At 43.6% G+C, this 18,941-nt stretch overlaps 1 protein-coding gene across 19 annotated transcripts in view; it reads right to left on the bottom strand.

The window, feature by feature from the left end:
* Positions 1–18,941, bottom strand: part of APBB2 (amyloid beta precursor protein binding family B member 2) — a 166,520-nt gene that overhangs the window by 138,389 nt on the left and 9,190 nt on the right. For 12 of the 19 annotated variants that reach the window (XM_040699803.2, XM_046940899.1, XM_004936098.5 and 9 more), the window contains exons 1-2: positions 15,350–15,425; positions 927–1,068 (exon numbers count right to left, since the gene is read on the bottom strand). The exons of 2 other annotated variants lie outside the window; for them this stretch is intronic. The gene's annotated coding sequence lies outside the window, so the exon portion shown is untranslated. Of the gene's footprint in view, positions 1–926; positions 1,069–15,349; positions 15,426–18,941 lie in introns of those variants that run through there. 5 more of the 19 variants (XM_025150506.3, XM_040699797.2, XM_040699800.2 and 2 more) reach the window with 2 other exon arrangements.

The raw sequence follows: 18,941 nt of genomic DNA, 5'->3' as shown, positions 1-18,941 counted from the left end.
TAAGATATTTAATAGAATTCCTAAACTGTGGCTTGTTTCATGTGAAGGGATTTATGTGCCTTTATCATAGAGACCACAGCTGCCGAGCTAAAACGTCTTATGTTCCATTTTTCTTCACTTCATTATTCCTTCAGCAGCAATTCACATTAACCACAGCGTAACTTTTATCTTAACAGTTGATAAGAGTTTTTGAAGTACTCATTTATACAACTTCTGTTTGAGTAAAGAAGGCTATTACCATCTCCATGTTCGACAGAGATAAACTGCAGCCATACCAACACTGCACAGTACAAAAGTAACGCAAGCAACCCATCTCCCATACTATTTTAATTGCTCAATATACGTCTTCAGTTAGCAACACTAAGCAGAAAAGAGCCCTTCTTCTACAATCAAGCGTGCCACGCACTGATTTTGTAACAGTGAGAGTTTATCACCATCAGTAACTAATGTACTTGTATTTAGCATACTTATGTTTATAAATATAGCTCGCTAGTTTGCTATCATGTTAAAACACTTTCCAGTGCCACCCCCTCCAGCACTCTCTAGGTGCCATTCCATCATCCCTGCCAAGTTTGGCTCAAAAGGTAGAAATGGGTGACAGGAGTTGTAATACCTTCATCATGTCCTACTCTGCTCTAGCACGATGCACACTATTCTTCATTTCACTTCTCCACACATTGTGAACTTTTGCATTAAGGACAGTAAAGTTGTTGGAATAGAGTATCTCAATATTAATGTTTTTCAGGAGTTGAACAAGCAACTAATGAAAAGCAGTTGTCCTTAGCCACATACATTTTTTGGATCACATTTAAGCATGCTGATGTATCACAATGTTGAACAAACTTCTAACGGTGTCTATCTGAGGGAATTGGGTACATAAAAGAAAAAAAAAGTCTCTTTTTATTCCAAACTGCCTTGAAACTTACATTTCCAAGAAAGTCTCTTCATTTCAACATGAAGAGCCCCAGTTCAGCGCAGTGTGTCAGAAGCAGACCTCCAGACCAGTGCAGCTGCTTGAGTGGTCAATGAGCTGCTGGGCTTCACCTTCCTCGCTGACCAAAGCAATTGCTTAAGGGGAAAAAACAACAATTAAACACGTAAGTTACTTCAAAAGGGGTAGGAAGCTATCTTGTAGTCAGCTTTTTCTGGCAGTGATTCCAAGTCATTTACGAAATCTTCCTTCATCTTGTAAGATCTACATTAAGAGCTGAACTGAAGAACCAGCCAGATGAATTCCACTTGTCCCCACTCCTGCATATTCCACCATCTCCAGTGATGCGCTCACTGACACATTAGTTATTGTCTACATGGGCAACTTCTCACACACAGAAGGCATTTGCATTGAAGAAATCTCCCCAGGGGCTACGGAAAATGATGCCTGGGGACGCCTACGTCTCCACTCCTGCTACAGCTCAGTAAGGATAGACAGATGCATATCTATTTTACTGTCAATTGCAGTATTACTCAAGCCACATCCCTCCACCTTCCCCCCCCCATATTACCAAATATTTAATATATGCAGGAATCCTGACATAAATGAGACATTAGAACATGCCTTAAATTCCTCTGCATTGCCAATTCCAGCAGATCCTTTTGTGATTAAGCACAATGCAGTTATGAAGAGAGCAGAGATGGGCACCTTCGCAGCATAGATCCACATGTCTGCACCCCTCTGTTTGGATGCCTTGTAACGGGCAACGTGAGTGCCTCAGCAACATAGGTCTTCTCATTGCTCATTAAATACTGGTTTTCAACAATATTGTGAAACATTTTTAACATTAAGTGTTTTTCTAAACATAAAACTCTCCCCAAGCAACAGTAGGAATACTACACAAGTCAGGTAGTTTGATACAAGCGGATGATTTCAAAAACAGAAACAAAGGGCCTTTAACAGGAACCCTGAATTACTTGTTTTACAAAAATAAAAAATAAAAACAACATCAGCCAGCCTAAAGTCTCCTATCCATCTGAACTTGGAGGGGAAAAGTTGTGCAGCTGGAATGTCTTCAATAATCTTTTCCTGCATTTCTCGTCACACCAGGACATAAGCAGTGCTACTGAAGGTCACCCATGAGAGGGAGATATTCTGTCATGACCACAGCCAAGAGGTATGTCCGAGCAGAAAAGCCTCAGATACACTCCAGGCTTCGGCTTTTCTCAGCAGAGAGCACAGTCTGCAAAGGGAGCTGGAAGGGAGATGGTTATGGTCCAACCCAAAACTGGAGATGAGCATAGGGCAGCCATGCCTGTGCCGTGCTCTGTGCCACAGCTCCCTTGCCTGCATTTAACTGAACACAAAGCTATTGGTAACCTTCCACAGCCATCTTCCTGCTTTCAGGGCTGAATGTCTCCATTCTGACAGCTGTGCTGCATCACACATACCACAGCCAGTGCAAAGCTGTGAGACATGAGTCCAAACACAGCCCCCTTCACAGTGTACAACAGCCCGTTTGGGGGAAAGGCAGCACAGTCCATAAATCCTGTAGTAGAGGTGGGAAAAGGACACACATTCACATGAAGAAAGCGACATGCTTTTGAAACATGAGCCAGGCCTCGCGTGCATCAGAGGGAAGTAGTTCAGCCCATCTATCCCATCAGCAACATTGGGAAAAGAAGCTGGCCACAAGTCAAAGTCCTACAGGCATTAATACGCTGCTAAAATGCAAAAGCAAGGCAGAAGAATCACACCTTGTAAGTAAAACAAACAAGCTCTTTTTTAGCAAGTAAAACCATTTTCCCAGACAATCAAAATCCCTGTGGTAACTTAGCAGTATCCCAAACCATTGGGACCCACAGCCCTGAGGATGTGGGAAACAGCATCTCTGACAGAACTGAGTATGCTCAGTGCCATGGTTAAGTCATGGCCATGAGAGACCATAAGTGACCATAGGTAAGCTGTGGCTGCAGCACTCCTCACAGCCAGCTCTATCTCACCCCAACTCCATGTTACCTTACAAGTAACACAGCAGGCATCATTAACAACAGTGATAAACCCCTTACTTTATAGATGAAAAACATATTTCCTATACTGCTCTTTCCACCTCAAGCCATAATAACTGTTTGAATAAAGACCCGATAAACACAATGCACGTATCCTAATTCACATTTCAGAGTTAAAGAAAGCCACTTACTTTGACATAGCCTACCTATGGATAAACTTATGTTGCAATTCGTCCCTTGGGCTTTTAATTACTCTTTCCTTCAACATTTGTTTTAAAACCTTACATGTTACATTCCCATTTCCTCTGTGAACACACAGTGTCATGCCTCCAACACACCAGAGCTGCTGCCACTCAGGGAAATAAATCACTTCTGCACAACCCAGTGTTCTATTAGGAACAAAATCAAGAAAGAGCAAAGAATGAAAACTCAGCACTTCAGTGTGCAACAGAGAAGTTTAAAAATTGTTTCAAGGTAAAAACAAACCAACCAACCACATAACAACCAACCATGGAACACGGAAAATCCACAGAACTTCTTCAGTATGGACAGGGCTGCTGTACAAGTGGAGAATAAACAACAAGTTGAGGTCACTCAAGCAAACAAGCTTTTTCTAGAGCTTCAATAATCCCAAAACATAGTAGTTTGCCAAGAAATGGACATTCAGTCTATGTTCTCCTTCCAAAAGAAAAAAAAATTAAATATCTACATTTTTCTGAACAGATGGATGCACTGATTTCTCTTTGCCGTAGGATACCTAGAGCAATGATAGATAGAGCAAGTGGCACTTCACTGTGCCACTTGTCCCAACAGCTGCTGCAACAGGCAATGTAACCACTATTAACATACAACCTACACCCAACATTTTAGTTCAGAGCCTTAATGCAGTTTAAAAAATTCCTGTCTTTCCAAAAGTGCTTTGGGGGAACTCCATCATGATGCACTTCAGGTTCATCAGGGAGACAGGAGCCACCCGTGGGGCCACCATCAGCTGCCTCCTCAGAGCTGAGCAAGGCAGGTAGGCAGCGAGGTAGCTACAGCTTTGGCTGACCTCTTCTAATCCTATTTCTGCAAGCTGTTTGGTCCCTGTAAGCTTTTATTAGTGGAGGTCACACCACTGAGCAACCTAGCTGTAATAGTTACAGTACACCATGCAAGTGCTGAGACTTCTGGGAGAGTTTGAGGACAGCGTAACTGGGTAGGACCATGATCCTATAAAAGCCTACAAGCCAGAGCATTTCCCTTCTGGTATTTTCTGTCTTTGTGATTTCTGGTACAGTGGAAAAATGGTGGCAAGCCATCTCCGATCCTCTGGAGAACAGTTATTCCACGTTGTCCGGAGATGTAATGGCCACAGAAGGCACTCTGTGGAAGACAAGGCTGGGAGCTGACCTCATTGCACCACCCCATCACAGCAGCAAGGAGAGTGCACAGCATCTGTCTGCACCGTGGCACTTAGGATGCAGGAAGAGATGAGACCCAGTGAGGCTTGCCCTTTTCCTCTTCTCCTCTACAGTTGCCTACCATTTATTTCTGAAGATAAAACTTCTCATTTCTAACATGAAATGTATGCACTTGCCTGACATCATGTGAAATAGCATAAAAAGAGTTACTAGTTTAGGAGAACAGCTATCAAAAGTGAAATTAATATGAGGGAACCTATGAGACAGCAGGAAAACCTAGAAATTCCTGTTGGCAAGCCATTTCTTTGCTTTGTTTTTAAAGTATTCAATTAAAGGTGTTAACTCCATGTTAACACTGCGAACACTTTGCTCCTCATCTTTGTCTGTAAGGAGAAGGAAAAAAAAGAGGTGTTTTCAGCACAAGTTGTTATACCATGAAACACACAGTAGCACAGAGGTCTTTTAAGACTGCTCCTGCTCAGAGGCAAGAAAGCCATGACAATTCAACTTCTGAAGCCACACCGGTGACCCTTAATAACACAGAATGAGGCTTCCCAATAGTGGCTTTGGGTTTTGTTTCAACACATGGTCCCACAAGAAAGGATCAGACCTGTACTGTTATTTCAGTACAATGGTTAACCCAATTAATCTCCCGCAGCCGCTCCATGGCACCAACCAGCTCCAGTTGCATTGCTCTCACCTTGCAAAACCGAGAGGTTCTCCCCAGCTGGAGCTCCTTAGAGTAACTGTTTTGCTTTAAGTTTAAGCATTTTATTGAACTTGAGATGATAACGTGGTGCCTTCGAAGCAGTTACGACTCACAACTATGAAAACATCCATTTCAAAAGCACAGATAATTTTACCACCAATTTCCATACAGTATGCAAATACTTCCTGTAGAAAGCTTCTCTAGAGGAGCCAAGCTTTAATGCATGTAATGCTCTGCTTGAAAAAAGGATTCTCTCATGAAAAGCTTTTGAGAAAGGCAGAAACGCTGCTCATCCCCAAACCTGCCACATCCAGACAACGTCTTGTTGGAAAATGCTGGGTTTTGTTTTCATTTTTATCATCCAGCTGTGCCTGTTTTACTAGATTTATACTGCATCTCTCAAGACCTTCTAAAACTTCCTGCTGTGCCATGAAAGCATTTGAGTTATCTTACACTTCTGAATTAGAAGCAGTAAATAAAAGTTACAGACACCTCTACAGTAGGAATTGCCAGGAAAATGCAACGGAGCATAGCTTGAAATTCCTACACCCAAACCTCCATTTCTGAGGAACAATTCATATTTATTATCAAATTTAGACACTCGTAGAATCTTTCAGAACAAATCCAGGTCTTGAAGCAATACATATAGTTTTAAAACTATCCTTATGTATATATATACACACACATTTTTAGGGAGGCTTATAATGTACTTGATATAGAGCATGCCTTCCCAATGCTCCATGGTGAAGTTTTATCTCAAGGTTAGCAACTAGTTCTGTGTGTGGAAGTTTGGCTTATTTCACTCCTGAGCCTTGCAGCTCATGCAATCATCCAGCCCCTTTGTGTAATTAAAATTCATCTATTTATATGCTGTCCACTGCCTCCACCTGAGCTCACTGGCACGTACCCTTCTTGAGCCACTGTATGGGAGCATCAGTACCTTCATTTTGGAGTCACAGGGTACATGCATCACTATCCTTAGAGTACCTTTGTCTTTTTTTAGCTTAATCCTTTCTCCTGGATGCTCTACACTTTCCACACCTCCTCCTGCAAGGAATCTTCTTATCCCACCACGGTGTTTACCTACACCAAAAACATTTTCCTCTAATCTCATTTCAAAGAAGAACCCCAAAGCTGTGAAAGCCCAGTTTCGCTATGTCTCCTTAACTGATCCCACACTATCCACTCCTGGTTTTACTGCCGGCGTGTTCCGTGTATTAGCAGTCTTATTTTAAACCTTGGCAGGGCAGAACTTAAATAATCCATGGATTTAAAGCATCCTCGGCACTTAGTGAGATGAACCTTAACAGCTTGCTGGGTGTGATAGGATTTATCAGGTCAAAAATTAAGGGGTTACAAGCCCAAATCTCAGATTTATAGCACAAGGTCATGTTTCTTAATTTATGTCCTAATGTGAGCTGGAATACCGTCAACCAGCTCCACTGTTATTTTTTCCAGGCCCGTATTTACACTTCCAGACTGTTCAGAAGCAGACAGCAGAAGCAGAGGAGCACGTCAAATCCCTCAAAGTGAATCTTTTGCTTGAGTTATCTGTCTTCAAATGGATCTTCAAAGTGGCACAGATTTAGCCACAGGAACTCAAGGAAGGAGAATCCAAGCTTTACATTTAGGAAAATAACCATTCGTCTTAACGCATTCACAAAAACTTGAGTGAGCATTAGGAAGAACTTTCTCTATACAAAAAAAATAAGTTCACATGACACCACTGCATCTGTGGCTAACCACTGGCTGCCCAACCCAGAACAAAGGCACTGGAAAAACCACAAGCCATGCCTGTGTTTCACAGCCAGGATGTGGCAGTGCTGGTGACTCTCAACACAGGCCAAGAAACAGGTAAAATGTGACTCCCACCTGAGGTACAAAAGCATCAGTGACACTCTGAGGTTCCCATCACTCCTGGTCTGCCTTGGCTCCACATCTCCTGCAGTACTCTGTTGTCCCTAGGAGGCTAACAATTCACCTTTAATCACCTTCCCCAAAACTAGGAACACCCAGGCCAGGTTGGATGTGGTCCTGGGCAGACTGATCTAGTGGGTGGCAACTCTGACCATGGCAGGGGGTTGGAACTGGATGATCTTTAAGGTCCCCTCCAACCTAAGCCATTTTGTGATTCTGTGGTTACTTTCAATTCATTGAATATCCTTCCATCAGGCTTATATTTCACTGCAAGACTGTCAATATACTGCCAGGCTGCAGAGATCCATCTCCTAGGATCGCTTATGTGACTGCCCTGATCATCTGCACCCACTGTTATCACATTACAATATGTCTCTTTGGTCTTCAAGATAGACCTACTGGCCTCTAAATGCCCATACACCCACCCCAACCTGCTTCCTGTATATGGTTGCAGTATATAGAATACACTGATTGTTAAGCATAGCCTTTTTGTTTTGTTTTTTAAATCTATCCATGTGTCAAAGGGAAATATATAGAAGAATTTACTGCAAATGAAGTTGAGAAGTAACAAGAATTGGCAAAAAATGCAGTTAGATAAACACTGATGCAACAGCATGTAAAGATCATAAAAATAAGGTTAGAACACATTGATACAGCCAAGCATTGTTTGCTAGCAGTTCTTGCACATGTTTAAGTAACAACACATGTTTAAAGCAAATACTGTCTTCTCACCAAGTTATTTTAATCTCCTTGGGTAGTCATCTCATCAGCCCACAAACTTATATAACAATAAACCCAATCTCAAGTGCCTCTGAGGAACAAAGATTGGATATTTGATGTTATTTTGCTTCTGTTTTCACATATACAAATCTCTTCAAATATTTTTCTTATACCTGATGGCCTTTTAAGCTAACAGACTTCAAATTCCTCAAAAAAATATCCTACTTGCCAGAACACACAAAGCTTCCCACACCCAGGAGTGTGAGCTAAAAGCCCCCCCTATACTGATGGTCTCACACTGTTTCACTGTTTTCCAGAAGTGTGGTGGAAACACAAAACAAAGAAAAACAAAAAAACAAAACCATGTCAGCAGGTTCTCATTGGGCTTTAACAAAAAATATGACCCGTTTCTCAGGCACAGTTCTCACCACTTTTCAGATTCAAGTGACATAATCTTCACACCCTTTCCCTTCTTCTTTACTCATCAGTATACATGCCATTAAGCTGACCTTCGTATCTGTACTTTTGGGAAAAAAAAAACCTAATAGCAAAATAAAATTTAATTTCCTGAAATTTAATTCCTTGAATTCCTAAAATTTAATTCCTTGTAGAAGCACACACCCTCTGCACATTGCTATCGTGTGAAGTTCTACATCTCTGCACGTGTTTTCAATTCCTGTTGGAGATGCTGACAAAGAGCCTTCCATCCTGCAGCCACTGGGATCCACGCTGCTCCCATCCCAGCAATGGGAAGGAGAGCACCAATGGCCACTGAGACATTGTTAGAGAAAATAGCAAGATATATATATATATAACTTTTCCTTGAATTGTTTTACAGCATTCTAAAAAAAGAGTTACCAGAATTTAAGTCTGTCCTAACACGCTTTAACAGCAACATGAACATCTTTTACCCCTATGCTTCTTTCTTTCAGGATCGGCCCATTGATACACCCAACAAGAATTCCCTGCAGCAAAACCATGGGCACCATCTTCAGTGGCAGAGGTCTCCAGGCACAACCCACAGGACAGCCAGCATGACTTCTGGAAATTATCTCTGCTTGCTCCACCTAACAAAGAAGAGATCTCTCACTGCCATCTCACACCACTCCAGCAGCTGTCCATCAACAGACTTCAAATTCTGATTCAGTTTCCTGTTAACACCCAAGTGCCTACCAGCTCTGTCTTCTGCAAAAACCGGCAGCTGATGTGGCACTCTGGGAAAATTGGGGGACTAGCACCCAATATATGCTCCCAGCTCCACTGGAAACCACAGGGCTTGCAGGAGCTCTGTCAGTGTTCCCTGTCGGTGGTGGATGGGGAAGGCAGAGCAACCAGCAAGACCTCCTTCCTCTTCCAAGAGTATGGCCCTACATCTATATGGGTGCCAGGGAAACTAGATCCAGGGCACACAGGATACTTTGTAGGGCTACACGATGGCTTAAGTGAGTACTATGCATGCTATAACCAGCTAGGTTTTCTACTGCATTTACTTTTAGACAAATCTTTCCATAAGTTTGTATATCACGCTCTACAAGTATATGTCTTTGTATCATGTAAATAACCTAATTGAACTATCTTTCAATTATGCTGGGTTTAAATCTCGATTTACTCAGAATAGCACTGAATTCTCCTTAGGAGAGAACACCTCCTCCATATTCTTCCGCCTTATGATTTCCTTTCATCTTCCATAGCCACACAATTCCATACCTTGCTGAGAAACATCCTTTCCTGACAATAATCCTCTTTGCAAATAGAATTAACAAGGCAAATGTAAACACTGTAGCAATGAATTAGTTGCCATATTTACCTAAGCTACTGCTTCCAGTTCCTGATAATGAAATTCTGTATTAAATACATAGGATGGCTTAACGTCAAGCTCCTACTTTTCTAAATGAGGCAGCTGGCCAGTAAGCACCCTGCAGCACCTCCCTCCATCCCAACTGAGAAATTATACTTAAGAGGTTTCCACTAAAGGCTGAAGTAATTTGTGCCAATATTAGTCACACCAAGTTACTGTAATTCAGTGACAGGAGTACATCCTATCCTGAAAACGCTACAAAGAAGCTATATGTTTCTACAAATAGACAACAACAACAAAAATAAGAAAAGCTGATGGTGATTTATTCTGTTCAAACAAGTCGATTCATAAAGGTAAAGAACATTTTGTGCCTGCCAGTTTTTCTCCCTTTGGAATCTGTCCTTTACACACAATAATTACACCAGGAAACCTCTCCCCACAGCCAACTAACGAACACATGAAAAATTAGTTCTGGCTAATATAGTCCTGCATGAACCACATTTTAGCGCCTATATCAAGCCTAGGGGTGTTTTTTAAACATGTGTTCTACACTGGATATCTGCAGATGTTTAGAAATGTTCCTTTTGCTCCCCCTGAAAATTAAACTGTGCTTGCATTAAAAGGAAGAAAAAAAACCACCAACAACAAAGAACCCCACACCCTTCTACGAAGAAACTAAACACTGCAGAACTGCTTAAAAGCCTATCATAGCCAAGCATGCCTGATGCTTCCAAAACAAGGGTTTTCCCAAGGGCAGGCAGGGCTGATGCTTGTCTGATGGGATACATTACCTGGGGTGCAACACAACCCAGCAAGGAAGACAAAGGAAAGAAAGATTTCTAAAGGGAAAAAGAAAATAAAGAAATAGGCAAACAGTAAGAGCTACATGACTGAATCAGAAGGTTACAAATCTATTATGGCATAGTTACAGAGGGACACCGCTGAGATTTCAGCAGAGGTTTTTAAATTCTGAAGTCCAAAGGATTAAGCTGTCAAGAAGAAGCCTGGCATAAGTTTGCTGAGGAGTACTTAAGCAGCACCAGCACTATTCATAAGGCAAAATAAACCAGAATTACAGGCATTGGCTATCTTGAACTGAGATCAGAAGTGAAAACCTGCACATTCTGTAGCAAACCTTTCTCTGTCATGCAGCATTACTCTTACTGTACTATTACTGAAGCTAACAGTTTACATTCATGAAGAAACACCCAAGAGTAAACCATGTCTGATTCCATTCATCTCAGACCTCTGTTAGATTTCTATCAACTGCAGCGCACAGACTACTGATAAAAGCAGAAATCTGCATCTTTTTAATCATGCTAACTGTTATGCAGAAGGCTTTAAAAGGCACTAATCAGCGTTATACAAGATGCAGCGTTGCTTCAGCAGAAAAGAAAAATCTGAACACTTACTCAAACAAATGCCACATTTTCAGGAGAGACAGAAGCTCAGCACATTTCAGTTTAAAAAAAGAAAGTCCACGCGACCGTAGGAGACAGAACATAGAGGGCCACCTTAGATCTTTAACAAAACTGAGCCTGATTCTTTTGTTCTGAACACACAGAAGACACACAGGGCCCAGCAGCAGCCTGAGGATGCGCAAGGCCGCAACCACGGCAAGGCCAAACACAGGCAGGGTGTAGCCATTTGGTTCAACCTACGTGCATTTCCAAAAGGACTTCAAATTCCCTGCCCCAAAAGGTGAGGGGTTAGCTGCCAAATGAAGGAGTCCAGATAAGAACAAAGAGAACGGGGGAAATCTCACACAACCAAAAGCAGGTCTACTGACACGCAGCACTCCTGACCAAAGGCCACAGTGCCTGCAACAAGGTCCCAGGGGGCTGCAGACAGATCAGGTAAGTATTTGGGATAAAAAGCCACTGGATATTATGAGAAAGGCAGAGGGTGTACACAGCTCCAGCAATCCCAAGCTGAGAACAACCAGAGCTTCTGAGAGCACATATAGCGGAGGTTCTGTGTAAGATCATCCTGTTCCTATTTTTCCCTGCAGGAGAACATATTTTTTAAGAAAGGGCAACTAAAGCAAGACACCACACAGAGCATTCCCAATGGTAACCCCTGCTTCTTAAAGCTCTGAGAACAGCAATGTTCTGCTCAGATCCATAACAAGACAAGGACAGGGTAACAGGCCCAGTGGTGCTGCGGTGCTTGCCCATGAGGTATGGAGTCCATCAGCCCACGGAGCAGCTCAGAGGGGCAGCAGGAGGTCAACGAGAAGATCTCTACTTTTGGTGGGGTGGCAGACAGGGAGGTTATACAACAAACACTCATGAAGAGGGTTTGGAGGAGTCAGAAGAACTGTATCTTTATACACTAGATACATGTGTCCTAGGGCCTCCTGCTTCCCACAAAAGGGATGTGAGTCAGAGGAGCACATCATAAATGCACCCATCTTCACTCCTCCTCAATGAATTTTCTCATGTTAGATTTCAGTGGGCCACAAATTAGCCAGATGCATAAGTCAGCATGCAAGAGCTCTTCTCTGCAATGGCACAAGGCCACTTTCTATCAGAGCAGACAGGAAGGGAAGGAGAGCACGCAGAAGCACTCGGAGGTATCTCAGAGGTGCTGCTCAGAGGTGAGACCAGCTGAGTGTCCTGTGGTAGCATCGCATCCCGTGTGGCCATTGCACTGGACTAACCCTTGGTTAGGTTCACTGCAGCTGCTCCTCCATTTTTATATTTGTTACATCTTCAAGAAGCTGTCATGTACTTGCGAGAGCCATAGGACCTAGTCCATTGCATCTGCAGCTGGTTGTATTTCATGTTGCACACACAATATTTTTAGAATGGTCTACAGGCTTCTGAACAAGTGGAACTGTTGTAACCACTACTCAAGATAACTCTCAGCTGTTCTGCAAAACAGCAAATGAAACAAATCCCATGCACAATGACGTACACTGGACCTATCTTCTAAGTTGCTTCACATTTCATTCATCCCAGTCCTCCAGCCACAGCACGGTTTAGAGCACTGCTCTCACTTCACACCATCTGGATCTGCTACCCCTTTCAATCTCTGTTTTTGAGAATCTATGAATCGCTTCAACTAACAGAAATGAATTCTGAAGTTTATTTTTTAACCTGAAGGATAAGCTCAAACAGGCCCCATGTAGACTAAAGAATTGTCTCTTTTTGCACAGTTTTGATGTTAAAAAAAAGTTTTGACTTGATTAGATACTGCTCTAAGTCAACACATAGCATTTTGGAGGAAAAAAGTCTAAACTTGCAAAAATATTTCAGAAAGTATCCACTAAGCACACTGCAATGCTTTCTAAGCAGTGATACAATCTGTAAAGCAAGCATTTCATTTTAATGTCATTTCTGAATGTCAGATTTTTAAAATAAGAAACACTGGCACAGAAAATCTATATCCAGCTAGCACAGGCGTACAGAAAAGGTTTCCTGAGTCACCAAGTCTCTCTTTTAATACCACAGCCAAGCGCATGACAAACTTCCTGGATATATCTGTAAGAGGCAGTCCGGGGTCCTGCTTCCATTCCTCCCATTTGAAGGTCGTTCCAGAACCTCACTCCATTTATGGAAGAAATGGTCTAAATTCCTGCTTAAGTTTATTCGTGCCACTTTACATCCATTTGTTCCCATGCCAACATTGTTCTTTAGTTTAAATAGCTCCTCTCCTCTTCTAGTGTTTATATCTCTGCTGTATTTGCAGATTGGAATCATATCCCCTCTCTCAGGCCTCATCTGCTTGGCTAGAAGGGCCTGGCTTTTCTCACCTCCTCTGGTAACACTGCTGCTTCTACTCCCCAGTCAGCCTCTGCACCTGTCCCACCTGAAGCACCCGGCATACCCCAAGAGCTCTCACCCATCCCACCAGTCCTTCACCACCACATTCACCTGCCCACAGCAGTAGGATGGCAGCAGTGTGGCCAGTGAGGAGCTAACACACGCAGCAAGTCTCCTCCTGCTATGCTGCTCCCAGCTGCAAAAGTTCCACTCACAACAGAGCAGACAAAGGCAAAAATCTCATATGTATGAGATGTATATACAATGTAGTACAAATACAGTATGCAGTATTGTGTGTTTTCAGCATGGATTCTAAGTGTAATTGCAAATCCTCACTTAGAGCTTCTGAACAGTACGGATCTTTTATCTGGCAGAGATGTCACCCACTGATTACTCACCATCACCTACCAGCTACTAGGATTTGTTTCAGTCTTTGGTAAGAAATCCTTACAGCAGGCAGTCTCTAGTACTCGAATCCCTCCTAACCAGTCCCCAAAATCACAGCTCCCCGCAGCTCCAATGCTGCAGCAGTACTCTGCACCTGCTTAAGCATTTCCTAAGGAAGGCACTGCCCTCCTGGTAAGAAAGGACAGCAGAATCCACCCAGGACCCAATAAAAATGAACATTTTGGGTCACTGATTCCTGACATATTTGCAAAAATGGAACAAGAAAAAGAAGTAACCCAGGTTTCCACAGTATGCATCCCCGTGTTCCTTCTGAAGAGTCCTCTCTAAACCTCCATTTCTCTTAAACAGCAGAAAAACAAGAACAGAACCCAGCAATACTCCATCAAACACTCATCGCTACTAAGGAAAAACCACAATACCCACACACTTAATGTGGCTGCTCTACGCAAGGAAGTTACTCAGGCAACATTTTGTCACAAGGTCATCATAGGAGGATGTCTCTCCCTTTAAGTGCCAAAACATCTGCACGCATTTCAACTAAACTCAATTAAGGCTGGCAGAAAATAGTTTCAGACACAAGACAGTCAACTCATTTGGGCTTTTCGAAAGTGCTAGAGCATGAGATGGCAGAATGGTGCCATATGTCAGATCTAGAATGAACTGGAGACACACATCGGCAAGCCAGAGGACACAGCAAGCCTGCAGTCAGCAGCCTGTATCTCTGCTCTGGGGTAACGCAGAGGGTCTCACGCAGAGCCCTGTAACTTGCTGCAGGTACTGGTATCCCACACAACTTGCTGCAGACACCATTACCCTGCACAGCTACCAGCAGCATGCACAATGCACAATGCCTACTAGCAAATCTACACTGCAAACGCAGTCTGGTTTTCATTTATTTCGCATTTAAAGCACAGAATCACAGTCATTCTCCCTAACAAGCAGGAGCCTGGCCAAGAGCCTAAAGCACAGTGAACAAGCAGGCAAAGCAAGAGAGTACAAATACAAACCATGCCACTTTCCATTTTATTTCATCTGCCCAAATTCTCTCTCAAGCTGCAATGGAAGCAGCTTCACTGTCGTCATGAGACCTAAGCTAAGAAGTTCAGAGGGAATTACATCGGGTCCACATTTTGTTCTGAGGACTGTTTCTTTACATTCACCCATTCACAACCCTTACAACCCTCAAGTATTATTTAACCGGAGCCGAACTTGCAAAAAGCGCAGTCTAACACTCAATAAATAATAACAACAACTACACAAGCTACTCCTGCAGGCACTTCGCCCACTTTCCACGCCGTTTCAGCTCCCCACACCCAACACATCGAGATCCACCGCAGCTCCCCAGTTCTGCAGGAGGGAACGCCGGCACCGCGCTGCCGCCCGGGCTGCCAGCAGCCGCAGCAGAACAGCAACACCTCCGCGCTCCCGCTCCGCCCTCGCCCCGGCGGCAGAGAGCCGCGGGCTGCAGCACACCGCCTGCGGGCAGGGATGCGGCCCCACACGGGCAGCGGAGCTCGAGCAGCGCCCGCCGGCCGGGCCCTCCCTTTGTGGGGCTCCGCCGGGCGAAGCGGAGCGGCGGCACCGCAGGCGGCCGCGTACCCAGAGCCCCGCCGACCCCGCGAGGCGCGCTTCGTTGCGCTGCCCGGCCCTGCCCGGCCCTCCCAGCCCCGTCGCGGGGAGAACGCACCTGCCCGCCGCTCCGCTCCCGGGGCGCCCGAAGCGGGATGCAGCCAGCCTGCCGGAAACGCTTCCCAGCCTTACCCAGGAAACGATTCCGGCCGCCGGCCGCCGCCGCCCCTCCTCTCCCTCCTCCCTGGCCGCCGCCCAGCGCCGCGGGCCGCAAGGGACCGGGCGGGCGGAGCCGCCGCCGGAGGAGCTCGGGCTGGGGGTGGCGGCGCCATGTTGTGTGCCCGAGGCTCCCACCTGCAGGGGAACTCCTCAGGGCGCTCCCGGCCACAGAGGAGCGGTACGGGGTGTGTTCCGAACACGGAGAACGGTCAAGAGGGCCAGTCCTGAACCTCCCTCCCTGCTTAACACGCTTGCAGTATAACAGGATAGGGCTGTGAGTCCCTGAGTACATCTTGAGATGCAGCAGTAGGAGCGGGTCGCTAATAGTGGGGCTTAAACGAGTACACTAATGGGAAACTGCTTCTGTTTAAAACCTTCGCAGTTATTTCGGGGGTTTGTCCATTCAGTGAAGGCTTTGAGGTTACAAGGGAAGAAACTGCTCAGTGCTGAAGCAAAGATTTTAACATGGAGTAATATTTGAGTGGAAAGCACGGACCCACGAGCACATCTTTCACTCCAACACCTTCTGACAATCTCACGAAGACTGTGGAACAGCAGATGGAAAACAGTCCGTATTACAATACAGCGCTGTTATCAGAGTAACCAAATATGCACAAAGAGATCAAAGAAAACCATTACAATAATGAAATGACCAGTGTGATTTTCTCTTAAATGAAAACACATTCAGTGATCCTATTAAGAGCGCCCGAGTCTGCTTCAAAACGTATGGCAGAGTTTCTAATGGTGAATCTATTTATCTAGAAGGGATGATGATTCTTCCCATGCATCCCAGAACCTTCCGTATTTTCTTTCCTGAGTTTATAACTATGCTCCTTGCAACAGCAGAACTTGGAAGATCGAAGTACAATTTAAAGGACCATTAAGATGAATAGGGATATAGTACCTTAGAGAAAGGTGCAATAGTTCAGAGCAAAGCACTTGGAAATTATACTTCAGTAATTACTTAGAAGTTAATAATTACTCCTAAATGTATTCTTCTTGTTCATGGCAGTACTGACATTTATATCAAATGTGGACATGATTTAGTCTAGGCTTGCATAAAAAGAACAATACTTCTCTATGCTAAGACTCATGTTTTAATTCATTCTTTCAGATCCCTAATGCTGGTGAATATCTAAAGAAAACCTTCCAAATAGTTCTAATTATCTGCAATAGAAATGGATCGCCGTGCTCAGTTCAGGAAGGACTGATGATGTTCTGAGACACCCAGAGGTGACTCATCAGATTCCAGTGTCTGCAAATCAGGGTGCTTTCCTCTTCAACAGAGCACATCATCCAGCAGGAGGGAAAGCTTTTATGCAAAGAGACTTCGAAGGCATATTGGAGCCAAACTCTCCCTGGAATTTGCACTTCCTCTGTTCAGGAGATGCAAGACAACTATTGAGTTCTATTGAGTTGCCCAAGATTATTACTAAATACTCTATTAATGCATTCTCCTGCAGCAGTGGCCAGGCAAGATACTCATATTCACATTCCTTCGATAAAAGCACCACATTGTGGTTTTTGTTATGCGGTTAAAATTATGATTAACATTTAGTTACATGGTCCATGTGATGTACTTTGGTTTGCAATGTAGTATGCAGAGTCATAAAAGTGAAGTGTTGAGGAAACTAAATAACGAATTTTGTATACAGCCTAAATGGACAGCCGCTCAATACACTCTCAGCAACATCTCCAGGTGGATATGCTGCCTGCATAGGCTCAGCCAGTCTCATCAAATATAGATCTCTTCTTTTAGAGTAATCTGATGTGTTAACTTTCCAAATAGTTGTGGGAATTAAGGAATTGATACAGAGCAGTTATTACCTCCACACTTATGACAACCATTTAGTGAAACAACACTTGTAAACATAACAGAAAGAGGCCTTTCTATATTACCAGTTCATAACAAAATATTTTCATCATCTGACTGTATCTATGTTTGAGCCACGACTGCAAATTTATTTTGGTCTAAGTCCATCCAGCTTTGCAGTAAGGGCTGACTGGCCATACGAGTTTCCCCTGGCAAACAGCTGTCTGCAACCACCCTTCCTCTGTACAGCACAGCTTTACAGACCTACGCTGAGATAGACTGTGCCTTTAAGTGCCCTCTCAGGAGAAACTAATAGTTCCTTCCCATCTTCTTTTATATACCAGCTTTTTTACTTCAGGTTTATTCCTTGTAGGGGGATAGTCAAAAGTATGCGGTGATCCCACCTTTTCTCCCTGCAGATGAGAGGAGAAAAAAGGTGAACACGGAATAAGCAAGACTACCATCTAGCGGTGCAACTGCCGTTTAGTATTTCAGAGGAACCTACACCATCAAATAACGTTTTGCTGAATATTTTACTCCTAAACCCAAGCCTAACACGGAAAACAATCAAGAAAATTCTGCTAACATTTTCACCTGGCTCATAGTTACATCCAGTCTCCCCTTAAAATAAGGAATCAAACCCCTCTCCACAGATAATGAACACTACACACATGCAGCTAGAAGATTCAAGTATTGGACTTACATTTTTTTCATTGCAGGCTTGAACATGCACTTTTTTTAGAGAGGATGGAGGGCATCCCAGGCACACTGTGTGAAATCACATATTTTTCTTGTTTTTTGGAGTTCTTGACCCATTTGTATAGGGGCACTGGCACAGGTTGCCCAGAGAGGCTGCAGGGTCTCCTCCTTGATGAGACCAAAGCCACCTGGACATGGCCCTGCACGCCCTGATCTGGGTGTCACTGTCTGAGCTGAGGAGTTGGACCAAATGACCTCCAGACATCCCTGCCAGCCTCAGTCATGCTGTGATTCTTTATGATGAGTGCTCCTTGGGCAAGCATATAGTGAAGGACTAGTTCTGCCATGGAGAAAGTTCTCTCTGTGTAGGGTTCTTCCCCATGTCACTTAGAGAAGTAACAACAGCCTGACATCAGAAGTTCAGGTAAGATTACTCCAATAGAGAAATAAAGCTGGGAACTGATCTTTTTTTTTTTTAAATCATTCCAGGTAAGTTCTGGAGAAAGCTGAGAAGGATGACTTCTCTCCCAGATCACTGAAATGGAGAACTACAGGTCTTTCAACACAGCAAGTGATCATTGCAGGAAAACCATCCATTTTGGACTTTTTTTCCCCAGCTAGAAAAGCCAAGCAAGGAAAAAGTGTAAGAAAAGATGCAGAGTTTCTATATCCTACAGCAGCTGCTTAGGCACTGGGATAGAAGAAAGTAGGTCTTTCAAAGCTGATATTTAAGCAAGCTTTACTGTTTTATGTGGCTCTGGCACACAAAAAATACTCAGAAGTCTTAAGAGAGAAAATATAAGTCAGATAAAGATAGTAGCTCATATTTGCAAAGCTAAAATGGAGCTGGGATTTTTGCCTCCGACACTTGAATATGTGGGAAATAGACTTTGCTTTTTGATGGCCACCAAAACATATCATCTCTGATATTATTCTACATCTTTAAAGTAGGAATATGAAATAGAGATTTGGGAATATC

This window comes from Gallus gallus, chromosome 4 (assembly GCF_016699485.2).
Source record: "Gallus gallus isolate bGalGal1 chromosome 4, bGalGal1.mat.broiler.GRCg7b, whole genome shotgun sequence".
Lineage (NCBI taxonomy): Eukaryota > Metazoa > Chordata > Aves > Galliformes > Phasianidae > Gallus > Gallus gallus.
This window is presented reverse-complemented; position numbering and strand designations above follow the sequence as displayed.